This window comes from Pinus tabuliformis, chromosome 8 (genome assembly GCF_031772625.1).
Source record: "Pinus tabuliformis cultivar Carrire ecotype Pingquan chromosome 8, CPIR1, whole genome shotgun sequence".
In the NCBI taxonomy this organism is placed as follows: Eukaryota; Viridiplantae; Streptophyta; class Pinopsida; order Pinales; family Pinaceae; genus Pinus; species Pinus tabuliformis.
In genome coordinates this window covers 197,384,102-197,398,562 of record NC_142294.1, presented here as the reverse complement: position 1 = coordinate 197,398,562, position 14,461 = coordinate 197,384,102, and positions in this window count along the sequence as shown.

The window sequence follows — 14,461 nt, the reverse complement described above, 5'->3', positions numbered from 1 at the left end:
GTTGTAGCATGAATTTGTGGAAAAATAAGATGTTCTTTTCTCCTCCGTGAGCCATCATACCCTTGATTTTTGTTTCCAGTGAAGTTCTTCCTACTTCAAATGCTCCTCAAGATAGGTAAGAGTGGCGACTTATTCCTTAGTTAATGTAGCTGATTACCCATGTAGAATGGCTTCCTATTATATTATTTCCATCTTCTTTTCTAGTCTACATTTATCCTCCAAAATATTGCCAAATTTTGTTTTCTTCCAACTTTTGAGCTACCATTTGATGTATTTAAGTTTTTGTTGGAGCTTGTACATTGATGTTCCTTCCCTTTTTTGCTACTCCTTCCACCACTTCTTTATGTTGGCTTGAAATTTTGGATGTTGTAACCAAAACTTTTCTAGATGAAAGGACATGTTATTGGGTTGAGTCTTTATGTCAATACTAGGACATATAGGCCAATGATTAGAGTCATGATTTGGGGTAACGAATGCTTATAAGAAGATGTCTCAAATCATAATGGATCCTGTGACTAGGAAATAATCAAGTTTGGAAGCCACTTATTACACTCATCCTCTTCAATTGTTCTAAGTGAAAGTGTCATTTGTAGTTTCAATATCAACTAGGAAGGAAGAAGCCATCGTTTCCTGAAATTGGATGGAGTTGGTATTAAGTCTTCGTATACCCCTCGCTTTTCTTCTAGGTTTTCTATGAGGAAGGGGATGTCAACTGAGAGACAAAAGGAAATAAGAGCATAGTCAATGATAAGGATGGGGAAATAGAGAAGTGATGAATAAAGGGGAGGAGGTTCTAGCTAGAGAGGACATAATAAATAATGCTCACTCCTCTTCCACTAGGCTAGAAAATGAAAAATTAAGAATATGGTAAATGTATGAACTCATTAAGAATGGATAGCCCATGAGATTCCCTAAAATAAGAAAGGTATTGACCATAGGTGATGATGGGCCCAAAAGCATCATTAGATATATCTCCGAGACACATAATATGTTGTCTAAGCAATCAAGAGAGGAGTTTAAAGGGATCTAGTGGAGGATTCAAAGTCACTTGAAGGATAACCTCCAAAAATATTGAGTATAGGTGATGTTAGCATACAAAGTGATAAAGGGGTTCCTATCAAGCCCATTATGAGTGGCATATGATGAAGAAACTTGAGATAAATGATACATGAAAATGTAAACGATCCTTTGGAGAGGGGAAGAAACTTGAATACAAAACAACATCACTGTGCTAAATTCATCTACGACCACTAATGAAATCCTTCTTCAAAGGGAGTCTCTCCTAAAACAAGCAACTCCACCTAAACCCTTGATACCCTCAAGCTCCTCGTCTCTTATCTACTTTTTTCAAATTGATGGCATCTTGTAATGTCGTAGACAAGCGAAATAAGGTTCTCATTTGTCTTTGTGATGAATTGGATGTCCAACGATATAAGATAATCATATAATATACTTGGCAATGACCAAAAAGACCCATTTCCATTCCAACAGCTAATATAAATGGATGTACTCTATTGCCCCTCCTAATGGGCACATCATTTGGAAGCCCCAGAACATGGTTTTCACCTGGGTGGAAAATAATCCCAGATGACTACTCTGAAGTTCCTTATGATTATCCATTTACTTGCTTATTGTGTTGTTGTGACCAACTTTGTGAAGCATTTAAGCTTTGCAACCTATGTTCTAATGAGATCTTCATCAGGGAAGAGCTTACTAGAAAAAGTAAATACACTACACTTGGCTTTAAGTGCCTGAACTTGATCAACCACAAATGTGAAGCGAAGAAAGAGAGTGGAACTTGACCCAAGCTAGCCCTATCAAGGGTCACATCACGAAGATTCATATTATCCTTAGGTAATAAGGTCCCAACCACCATGGGATCATAGGTTGGAAGAGGTAAAGGAATTCATATCACTTTAAGGTTCAATTATCTTTCCCACCTAGTACATTCCTCCATGAATGTAGCCTATACCACCTCATTCACCGATGCTAGAGGTGGGGGGTTTATCCCTTCTCCTAACCACGTGTTACTATGAGTAGATATGTGTTTTTGTTTCCCAATTAGAAGCGATGTGTCGAGATCTAGTCTCCTCTTTTTCATTATTTCAAATAGAAAAGTTTTTATCTATGTAATTTGATTAGGGAGTTTGACCATTTACTCCTTGTTTTCATTTAATTGCTTTATATATTTTAATATTACTAATATTAATATTTTAATTCACAAATCTACTCAACTTTTCAAACAAATGGAAGTGGTCATATAGTTTTAAAAAGTAAATATCTATATGGTCAAATAACTCAAACAATAAAGTGGTGATATAAGTAGATGAACCTCATTAATTTAAAAAAATGGAGAATGATGTGGTCGAATAAGTATATTATTGAAGTGGTAATATAAGTGAATAAGCATCATTAAGTAAAAAAGGTAGAGAATAATGTGGACAACTACCTTTTAATAATATAATTGCAATAATTAATATTTTATTTCAAAACAAATTATAAAAATTAGATAACTAAAATACATAACCAATTATGAAAAATAGATAACTAAAATACCTAACACATATTTATATTTAAAAAATAAAAATAAAATTATTTTTCAATGAAAAAAAAAAGCCAAAAGTTCCTTTTCAATATACACCACCAAAACACCAAACTCCGGTAGGGACGCATTTATAACCTAGGATGGAGGTTGTTGATGGTTCACCGACTATGAACCCTCCTTATTGGCTTATATATAAGTTCTAATCAGTAACCTAATCCATCAGGAATTTAACTGTGAATTTCCTCCGTTTCATTTCAAAATTCTATCCGTTGTTCCTTCACGAGTCTCTTCACATTCTCTTCTATTACTTCAAAAATGCAATCTACACTTCCGTGGAATCCGCGCTCGGGCAGGCAACAAGGCTGTTTAATGTCTCCACCCATGGATTATAACACCGGCCAATACCATTCTCATCGGCAGCACAATACCAGAGGCGGTTTTCCTCCCCAATTGTTCTCGCCAATATTCATGGGCAACCAAATCCCAGAGGTGGAATCCCTCCCAATAATTCACACCATTATTTCAAGTGGAGTAATCCGAAATGGAAGAGGAGGAAGAAAGACTAATAATATGCGAGGAGATCCAAGGGTTTACATAGAGAACGAGAGGAGTAATTATCTGCATCATCCGCCTGCTCCCGCAATACGACTTCGTTACTCGTGCGGCAAGCAATAATGGTGGTATTGCATTCGATACTCCACACGATTACACTGCCATCGCTACTCCCGTTAACCCTAACCCTAGCTCGCATTTCGCTCTCGGACCAGACTACCCAAGTGATTACAATAATCATGAGGAGGACAGTGATAAATTGAGCCCGGGCAGCCGTCAGAGACGTCTGGAAGAAGAGAATGCCAATTTGATTACTCTGCTTAGGCAATGGAGATGACAGTTGACAATATGTATGGCCGCTTGAGCATGCACATCCCTTGTTCTCGGAAAACAGTATCGGACACTAACAGTGACTGGCCAGCTGAAGACCTTGTGTTATTGGGTTTGGCTTCTGGGTTGGCTTCTGGGTTGAAGACCTGCACATTAAATTATTGTGGGTGGCCTTCGCTAGTAAAGGTTGATTTCACTGTTATGAATCTTTCGTTGGCTATTGTTTAAAGACCAGGTTTCCATATTTATCGTCATCCGGATTTTCAGATCCAGCTGAAATCTGCTGCCCTCACAGTCATTAGACTGTGAATGGCTTGAATTCGACTGAATTTAACAATAGAATTTTGGATGGAAATTTTTCCTTGCTTTGAGAAAACACTGTAAACTTGTATAATTAAGCGATTCCTGCGCACTTCTTAATTAGGGTATTTCTCTTCTGTTTCAGGCATTCGTGATTATCATTTTCTACATATTTGATCTTTATGATATAAACGTTGTGGTATGACTCAGATACATGCCATTGACTTTGACACGTCTCAAATACAAAAGGTTTAAAATAATTAAAAAGCAGAATCACACTTTAACAACATAGCTTTAGCTATTAATAATATTGTTTTCATTTATATAAATTTCATATATATTCTATTACTAGCATTTGCACCAGATGTTGCAAAGAAAAAGCAGTAAGGCATAAAGTGCAGAAATCCATTATCCTTGTAGTGTGTGCATTATTTAACAAGGTGGATCTCTCTAAATTTGTTGCAAACATTTATGTTGTTGCATTGCTAATTTATTTAGAATCTACTACTACGCTCTAATTATTAGCATCACAAATTTCCACTTTAGTGGCTTTACCTCTAAATTTGTTGCAAACATTTATGTTGTTGCATTGCTAATTTATTTAGAATCTACTACTACCCTCTGCATTGCTAATTTATTTAGAATCTACTACTACCCTCCAATTATTAGCATCACAAATTTCCACTTTAGTGGCTTTACTTCAACCTAAAGAAACATGAAAATTAAAAAAGAAATTGCTAAATTGATATTTATAAGGTTTTCAAGTAAAAACAATTAATAACTCATATTTACAACACTTTAAATATTTACAACCTTTTAAGTCTTGTATTTATAAGTCATATTTATAACCCTTTAAAATGAAACTAACTATCTATATTTTTATTAATAATAAAAAGAATCTTCTTTGTAAAACTCACACTCACATGCTACTCCTATATATTTATCTTATATTCCATCAATTGAAAAGAGAATATGTAGGCATAACTTTTCTATACACAAATCTATTAAAAATATATTCCTTACAAATTTCATGGTCTGCTTGTGCCATGTACAATTAAATTTGTCATGTTTCCTATCATGTATGTAGTCAAACCCAAATTATATAACATGTAGACGATTTCAAATATCATTTCTCTCGTATTTTCAGCATGCGGGTCTCCATATCCAAAAATGGTCAGAATCGTAATGGAAAAATAGATTGCAGTAATATAGAGAATCCAAAGGCTTTGTTTCATAAAATATGGAAATGCAGCACCAATCCATGTCCTACTTGGATCATATGAAAGGCATCCAGCATAGTGAACTGCAAAATGAAATTATTGGTGTTAACTTACACAAACAAGCTTAAAACAACATGTCCAGAAATAGTTGAGTCGAGTACTGATCTGGAGTCTTGAGAACAGGGCACTGAAATAATTGAGTTGGAAGCATTTTTTCTTGGAAAGTTTCGTGCCTCAAATCTCCCAAGTATTGGAAGAGTCAAAGTATTTGATACCAATGATTAAAATTTCATATGAATAGCATTTCCTCTTTGTCCTAATTAACAATGTTGTTCTCATTCTGGAGGCGATCAAAAACTACCTGTGTATTTCTCAAAAGAAAACCCTCTTTCAAACTATATTGTTGTGTCTTCTCCAAATCAAAATCTTCTTTCAAACTAGATTGCTTAGCAGAATCAAGAAAAGATAGTAACATGTCTGAATTAAGAACAAATAATAGTTGTCCACTCAAAACTACCCATTCCTTTGAAGTCCAAGTTCAAAACTATTTGGTCCTTTGAAGTCCAACAGAACATGGAAGATATGACCATAACCCCTTCCTCCCTCCAAGTTACTAAGAACACTGCCACAGGTGCCACAACTCATTAGAATCATAAGAAATAAGCACTTTATCTACCTCAAATCCAAAGGTATTTGATGGGAGCAAGCAAATACCCATCCTTGGGAGCAAGCTATCCAGTAGATGCAAATTTTGAACACAATGCATAACTTAGATCCGATAGTATTTGAAGCATATCCTTAACAGAATGTAGTTCAGCAAATGCGAACTTCAATATGAACATGTTGCAAACTTGTCAAAAATATAGTACAGGGGGGCAAGATCCAAGAATCTTCTTTAATCAGGCAAATAAGCTACCATATTTACTGCACTTTATACTGCTTGCAATTGCACGACTTCCTTAGTTGACATGGTTGTATGAACTGGTTGCAAACTTGTCAATAACATAATACAGGGGGAAAAGAACCAAGACTCTTCTTTAATCATACAAATAAGCTACCATATTTTCTGCACTTTATATTGTTTGCAATTACACGACTTCCCTAGCTGACATGGTTTTCAGAGTTTCTTTCCTGAGAATCATCAATCCATATCAGATGCATTCACAATCAAAGCCCCTTGCGAATTTGGGTATAGAATTTGTGCCATCTACCCTTAAACCTAAACTTATGTGTTACCAAATATAAAAATATACGCATGAACTAACCCCTCGGGGATTCTTTTTCCAAGGAATACTTTGCAGGGAAACCTATTGGATGCTTGTCCACTTTGGTGGATAGTGTCCCTAGTGAGCCTTACCCAGGAGGAACTGAATAATACGCCTGTGGGCATGAAATTAGCCAAGTGCCCAACAACATCTCCAACAACTAGTTCAATTAATCCCTGGCGTTCTATCAAAAAATCCTAATCTCCCAGGGATAAACCATTTGGGGTAGAAAAACTAAGCCATCAAACATCTCATTCACCATCTTTTTCTTGGATATACAATGGATCCAATGATCCAATATAGCATCATCCATAATCATCCACTTAGCCTTCACTTCCCTTTCGTCATGAGTTGTCAACTGCTATAGATCTATAACCAGAGTCACAATATCCTTGAGATTATTCTCTTCTAGTACAAATGTAACCCTCACCTTTCACCATAATAAATTTGAGGCACCATCCAATCTGTCTTCACACCTGAGGCTAGCTGCACAAACTCCCTAATCTAAAAAATAGTTTGAATTTCTTTTGATAGACTGATTGCTATTCCTTTCTCCATCCAATCTGTCCTCACACCTGAGGTTGTCTGCACAAACTCCCAAATCTAAAAAATAATTTGAATTCCTCTGATTTCTATACCTTTCTCCCTACGTTGCAAATTCCTAAGAATCACAATCACATAAATAACTTTGATACCATGTTGAAATTGGATTGAGGAAATAGGCAGTTCAATTTTGTTTTACTGTGGGTATTTTTTATAACCTCTTGACTACAAAATGGTTTTAAAATATGTTGCAATTCTTTCAATTGGCTAAAGAGAATGCTCACCATTCTTCATGTATATTGTAAGTAATTTAATTGCATTTTTTCACAATACGTATGAGCAGAGATAAGTATCTCCATTCCCTTTGTTATAGTTTTCTATAATAAATTAGGAAAATAAAACTCTATGCTCAATTATATTGAGATATTTGTGTGATCATATAAAATTCATGTTAAGAGTACCAAGAAGACCGATGCATCCATATGAGTCCACCTGTTCTGGACTCTATTCTCTAACATGAAATCTAGAATCTCTTCTCTATACATACTCGTTAAATACGTGTAGCGGAATTTTCCCATTTTCCCTAAGATCATGAATTGCAATGTAGTAGAATTTGCTCATTTTTTCTAAGATCATGAATTGCAATGCGACACTCAAGGTGCAGGCATCAACAAACTGTTGATACAAAACCTCATGCTACTCTACGAGTCTAGTTAAGATTGTTAGCTAGAAACTCAAGTTGGATAACCATGCACATACTTATATATAAGAAATCAAGGATCTCGGATTTATAAATTAGTTTTAACTAGTTTAGATATTCATACCTCTGTAGATCCTCCAAATGCAGAATTGTGGGGGTGTAGGATATTGCAACCTTATGGATGGACGGGATTTGTCAAATCCTTTGGCCTAAGAAAATCAAATATAGTTTGAACTATTGAATTCTCCAATAGGTTTAGATCAGCCAGCCTTATCCCATAAAAATATCTGGATGCAGCCTAGGGCTCCTGTAGAAATCACTGGAACTTGATGGTTCATTCAATAAATCCTAATGAAAATAAACATGTGCATAAAATCTACTTCGTAATAAAATTGAAACACTCTTTGACTTATCATTTATTTTTGAATGCAACATTGATTATGAGCATTATGAATTGTAATGCTGGGAGACTGCCCAAGAGTTTGGAATGTAGAAGGAGACAAGTTTACAGTAAAGAAACCAACTGACTTAGTTTTGTGATTTCAAAGTAATGTATGTGCTACTAATGCCTGGGGTAAAACAAACAAGTCATTTGGAATGAGACATGTCATTTCTGTACTTCAAATTTTCCAATGTGACTAAAACATAAAGTGAAACAAATGGTTGTTCCAAATTTATTTGTAAATGAAATGCAAACATTCTAATATTCATGCTTATTATGTAATGAATCTCCTAACAAGAAGATACTAAGAGCATGAATAATCACTTTCCTTTAAAAAAATTAGCTTGCCTGCTCTGTTTTACCCTTGTCTAGTATGTCCTGCAAAATGAAACAAAATTTCAATGTTATTCTAGCTCCACATCAACATTTACAACGCTTTGTTGCAGTTCTTTGTTTGAACACACATTCGGCAAAAGAAATAAAGTGAACCACCTAAAAGTTCTGAAATTTTGGACTCTGTAACGTTCAGAAAGATACCTACCACAGCACCAGACACTAACACATAAAAATCTGTGGGTGCTTCATTCATTAAAATGACATCTTCCTTTGGGGGGAAGTAATTTGCCTTCATCTCTGAAACCTTCCAAGCATAAAGTGACTATTAGGTTATTTTTTCCTCAAAGTTGTTGTACTGAAGCCCACTAGCAAAGACAAAAAATAGGGTCTCTTACCATAATTGGACAATACTTACCAACTAGAAAAGAAAATCATGTGACACTCCTTGGAAAAGTTGATATGTTTGTTGTGAATAGCTTTTGCTAGCTTCCATTACAATATCTGAAGATATTGGACAATCCTAACTCAGAAATTAATCAACAAACAACATGCAGAGTGGGAGACATAGATGGCAAGGTATTTTTCTCAGGCACAAAACTGGACAATCATAGACCCCAGGAGAGAGATGGTAAGTTTAAAAGTCATGATGCAAAACTGAAACACCAGCTACATTGATCTGGAGTTTTGAAGTGTGGCACTGCAGGAAGAATTTGTGTCGAGGAGACATTCATGAAAAAATTGCAAGTGTACTTGATATTGCAAGTTGAATGCCAAAATTGCAGTACTTCAGTTCTAATCTATGATAAGATTTGTGCCAAGAATCCATGATAGACACAATAGGAACCCCCTCTAGCATGGAAATTAAACATGTGATATTCAAGGTTGTGAAGAGTACTGTGATTGTAGAAAATGTATGGAAAACCGTGGAAAAATGGATAAAGAAGCTGGAGTGGGAAGGTGTTGCATGCATGTCTATTGACCTGCTAATAGGAGAAGAGAAGAATTCATGTGCTATGGATTCCTAGAGTAGCTTGGAGGTGAGATTTTGAGGATAATTCTGAATAAAAGGGACACCAAGGAAGCTGGAATTGCAGAACTCCCAAAGTAGTTAATATGAGGTTTTGATACTAACTGATATTAGTACAGTCAACAACAATGAAAAATACTTACAAATGTGAAAAAAAGAATGTGAGTTATAAAAGAATATCGTTGTAACTATGCATGATGTACACTCTATATTGTATTAGGTATTTATGAAAGCACAAAATTGGTGGAGAGTGATCATCTTTGGCCAAGATTCTCAGGGTCACAAAATAAAAATTATAGAGTTAGGTGAGTGATCATTGTTGACCAAGTCATACATGATATATTCACAATGAGGTGGGCAGGATACAAAATATAAAAATCCATTTCTATACATATTTGGTTTAAGTACACTAGGAATTAGTGACCAAGTCTCATCAGTACCTCCTTCTCTTTCCATTCAGGATTTCCTCCAACAATAAGTTAAACATAGTGGAGATTAAGTTAAAAAATAACGGCATATGTGTGTCATGGATGTTACTAAAAATTATCCATAACAAAACTTAACAACTTCTGGTTCAAAGGGGAGGAATTCTTTAGTCTCATTCACCTTAATTTAACTAACACTCGGAAGTGTGACTTGGCTGTAACAACTCCACATATTTTCAGAGTCATGGGGAGATGTTTTATGTTGATCAATTTTTCGTGTGATTGCAGTCATAAAGTTGGTGAAAAAATAGTTACGAGAGTTGAAGGTACATCTTTTTGAAATGACTATGTATTAGCTGAAGGTACAGTAGCTAAACATGGGAGATTGTGGAATCCATAAGAAACTCATAATATGCAAGCAATTGAAGGGCTATCTTTGTAAAAAATTTAAAAAACAACCATACAGAAATAAATTGAACCATTTCACATCCTCCTCACAAACTCAAACTAAACAATTTTTAGACATGTGCCTTCTGTTAGTGGATATCACAATCAGACTTTTCAGAACATTAGATACCTCGATGTCACACAAGGGATGAACAAAGAGGAATCCCAAATAAAATGGAGACTTATGACTTATTTTAAGTTTGATACATTATAGGTGCTAAATGCTTTTTCTAACCCTATCGTCGCTTCTAATCCTAAAAGAATTCCACAATGTTCTGATTTTTATTGAGAGATGAGATAGTGTTAAAACATGGGTACAAACTCATAACGTTAAAGAGGAGTATACTCTAAATATAAGATTTATCCCACGTGTCTATCTAGTCGTGTCAGCAAAGCTAAAATAACTGATCTTACCATTGGTTTAGGAGACTATAATACAATTGGATGGATATGACCTCAATTACATCTCAAAAACATGGGAAGACAATCATATGGTTGGAAATGATAAACTTACATAAAGTTGAAAAAAGAGAATGCCTGGTCCAGTTGAAGCAACCTCTTCAACACTTGATGTAGCCCATGAAGAAAGCGTCTACAACAAATATGTCCAAGCCTCAATTTTTATCAACACAAAAAACTATTTCAACATGCAAAATAAATATAATTTCTTAAATCCTTAATAGCTAGAAGGAAATTAAAACATTAAGAAGATCGATCCCACAAATAGAAGACCGATGCCCAAACCATTATAGTTCCAGCAGCTCTTGCAGTAGCATACTCTCGTATAAAAGATGATGGATTCACTTTCAGAAAATATATGCATCAAAATAGGATGTTAACTATAATACAATAATCTAATGCATACCTTTGGGATGAGCCATCTTTTGCATGGCAGTTGGAGAAATCATAATAGGCATTGATATCTTGAATCCCAACACAATGGTACTCAGATCCACCTTTGTTACATCAACCAATATGCAGGGACGGAACCTGATACATACAACATCAACCAAAATATTTGTAATAATGTCAATTCCCCTCATGCTTGTAATGAAAGAGGTGCCATAATGTTCAAAAGTTTGGCCCAAGACAGGGTGACTAAAATTGAAAATTATAGTTATTCAATGTTTATCTAATTTGATTACAGTCATAAAGTTGGTGAAAAAATAGATACGGGAGGTGAAGGTACATATTTTTGAAATGACTATGTATTAGCTGAAGGTATAGTAGCTAAACAGGGGAGATTGTGGAATCCATAAGAAACTCATAATATGCAAGCAACTGAAGGGCTATCTTTGTAAAAAAAAAAAGCAACCATGGAGAAACAAATTGAACCATTTCACATCCTACTCACAAAATCAAACTAAACAATTTTTAGACCTATGACTTCTGTTAGTGGATATCACGATGAGACTTTTCAGAACATTAGATACCTCAGTGTCAAACAAGGGATGAACAAAGAGGAATCCCAGATAAAATGGAGACTTCTGACTTATTTTAAGTTTGATAGATTATAGGTGCTAAATGCTTTTTCTAACCCTAGCGTCGCTTCTAATCCTAAAATAATTCCACAATGTTCTGATTTTTATCGAGAGCTGAGAAAGTGTTAAAACGTGGGTACAAACTCATAATGTTAAAGAGGAGTATACTCTGAATATAAGATTTATCCACGTGTCTACCTAGTCCTGTCAACAAATCTAAAATATAATGAATTTTCACTACCTATTTCTAATGTCAGACTCCCTCTGCCCAAGTCGAGGTGTGTCCATAGCCAGTGCAATTGCCTTAAAACCATCCTTCTCCGCTCTTCTAACAAGTTGTGCAACAACATTCTTATTCTTGTAAACCTGCGAGCAATGACATCTAAATTTTAACACCACTCATACATCCACATTTAGTAAACCCAACGCAATATAACTGATCTTACCATTGGTTTAGGAGTCTATAATACAATTAGATGGATATGAACTCAATTACATCTTAGATGGGAAGACAATCATATGGGTGGAAATGATAAACTTACATAAAGTTGAAAAAAGCGAATGCCTCGTCGAGTTGAAGCAACCTCTTCAACACTTGATGTAGCCCATGAAGAAAGAATATACAACAAATATGTCCAAGCATCAATTTTTATCAACACAACAAAATATTTCAAAATCCAAAATCGTTATAATTTCTTAAATCCTTAATAGCTAGAAGGAAATTAAAACATTGAGAAGATCGATCCCACAAAGAGAAGACCGATGCCCAAACATTAAACACTGATGTCAATTTCTTAAACATGAGAGAAGGCATCTTGTAAGAAATTAAATAATATAAGCTGCAATAGAAGTATGGTTTGGACCTTAAATATACTCACATTTTCAAAAGCCCTGCTCAACTTCTATAGCAAGTTAACAAGTGCGTGACTTTGAACAAGCTGCTTTCCAACACTATAAAAACCTTTGGTGGATGCTGTTACAGTCAACAAATTTCCATTGCAAAGCTTCACCTCAGGGGAAATGGCATGAGAAATATAAGAAATCTACAGAAGAAACAATTCAGTTCCTAGCCATTCTGGAGGTGAAGCTCAAAATTAGTGCAAGATTGGATAAGAAGTGCTCACGTCTATGGAAATTTGCAAAAGCCCTGCTCAGCTGTTGTTCACCAACTTTCCATTGGCAAAGCTTCACCTCTATATTAGGGGAAATGGCATGACAAATATAAGAAATCTATAGAAGAAACAATTCAGGTCCTAGCCATTATAGAGGTGCAAAATTAGTGCAGGATTGGATAAGAAGCGCTCACTTCTATAGAAAAATCTCCAGGACGTTTGTCTTAGCCACGATAATTCATATAGTTGCAAAATATAGGTAAATTCCCCCACAAATATAAATAGCCTAAGATTTTAAATACCTCTTTTAGAAAGGTTGGTCTTAAGAGGTTAATCCACCCACATCTTCCTACAATCAAATTTTGAATTTTAGATCCCAGATATTGGTCTCTTAAGTTCTGAACATCGTTTCTAAAAGAAATTCATTGATTTCCCATAGATGTAAACTGAACCATGTGGTTCAATCATATCAGAAATGCATAGGTCTCAGAACACAGTTTTATCTAGCCCATTCATTCATTCAAGAGACAGAAGATACCAACTAATCCGTAATCACATTTTCTGCTTTCTTCGAGGAGGAATTTTTTGACAATAGTATATTATACCATGAACTGATCTTATAGATCTCAAACACAAGAAGCAAATATTATAGCAGGATAAACCCCATAATGTTGATCAAGAAACCACTTATTGTAGTCCCAGTTGTTATTTTTGTAGCGAAATAGTTAAAACATATTGAATTTTGAAGGCAAGGTTCTACACAAGCCTTCTGAAATAAACCGTAAGAGATACAAACGAAAATAGACCCTGATGAGTATGTCTCAGATTCTTATAAATTATTTTGTAAGAAAGAGAAACAGAGAATTAAGGGAAAACCAAAACAAACCCTGATGAAGAATTGATCACCTGTTGAATAATTTAAAAAAGAGAAGGATAACCCAAAAAGGCTAGGGTATCTCGCAGAATCTGATCACCCTAGACTCTGCTTCACACAGTTAACCAAGGTCCAAGCATACCTGAACCTCCTCTTCAAAAAAGAGTGGAAACCTCGAAGAAATTAAAAAGCCCCTTCAATTGAAGAAAAGGTAGAAACCTCGAAGAAATTAAAAAGCCACAGGAGCTGGTTGCAAGCACGGCTGAATCGCCTGTTGAAGTCAGAACTCGACGGTTGAAGAAGAAGTTGAAAATAAAAGGAATACCGAGTCGGTTTACGATTAAGTAGGATGAGTCGGTGGTGATCTAACGCCCAATATTGTTTTAATCGTCTAACATTTCATTGAACGATTAAGTAGGAGGAGTCGCCCAATATTGTTTTAATCGTCTAACATTTCATCGAACATTAGTGGCAGTTAGGTGAGTTTGTTTCAAAGAGAAACACATTACGACGTAAATATACTATTGATTCTAACGCAAAACACCAAACTATAATTTTTAACTGCGACTTTTTGTTCAAACTTAAAAAAATTGAATTGACTTTGTACTATTCTACCTTTGATTTCTGTGTCCTGTACACATTCTCGAAACAAAAAGGGTCCTACGTTTGACAGGCGCAATGTCTCTTTTATCACCTGTTTCAACGCACACAAAGGTTAGGAGGAACTTTTTAATATGCCAGTGAACCTCAAATAAATCTGAAATGGTCAGGATCTAAAGATCATTACACTTCGTGTAAATTCCATGGATTTGTAGTCCTCCCAGTTTAACATCTTTTCCTGTTTCTGTTTTTTAGCGAGAAG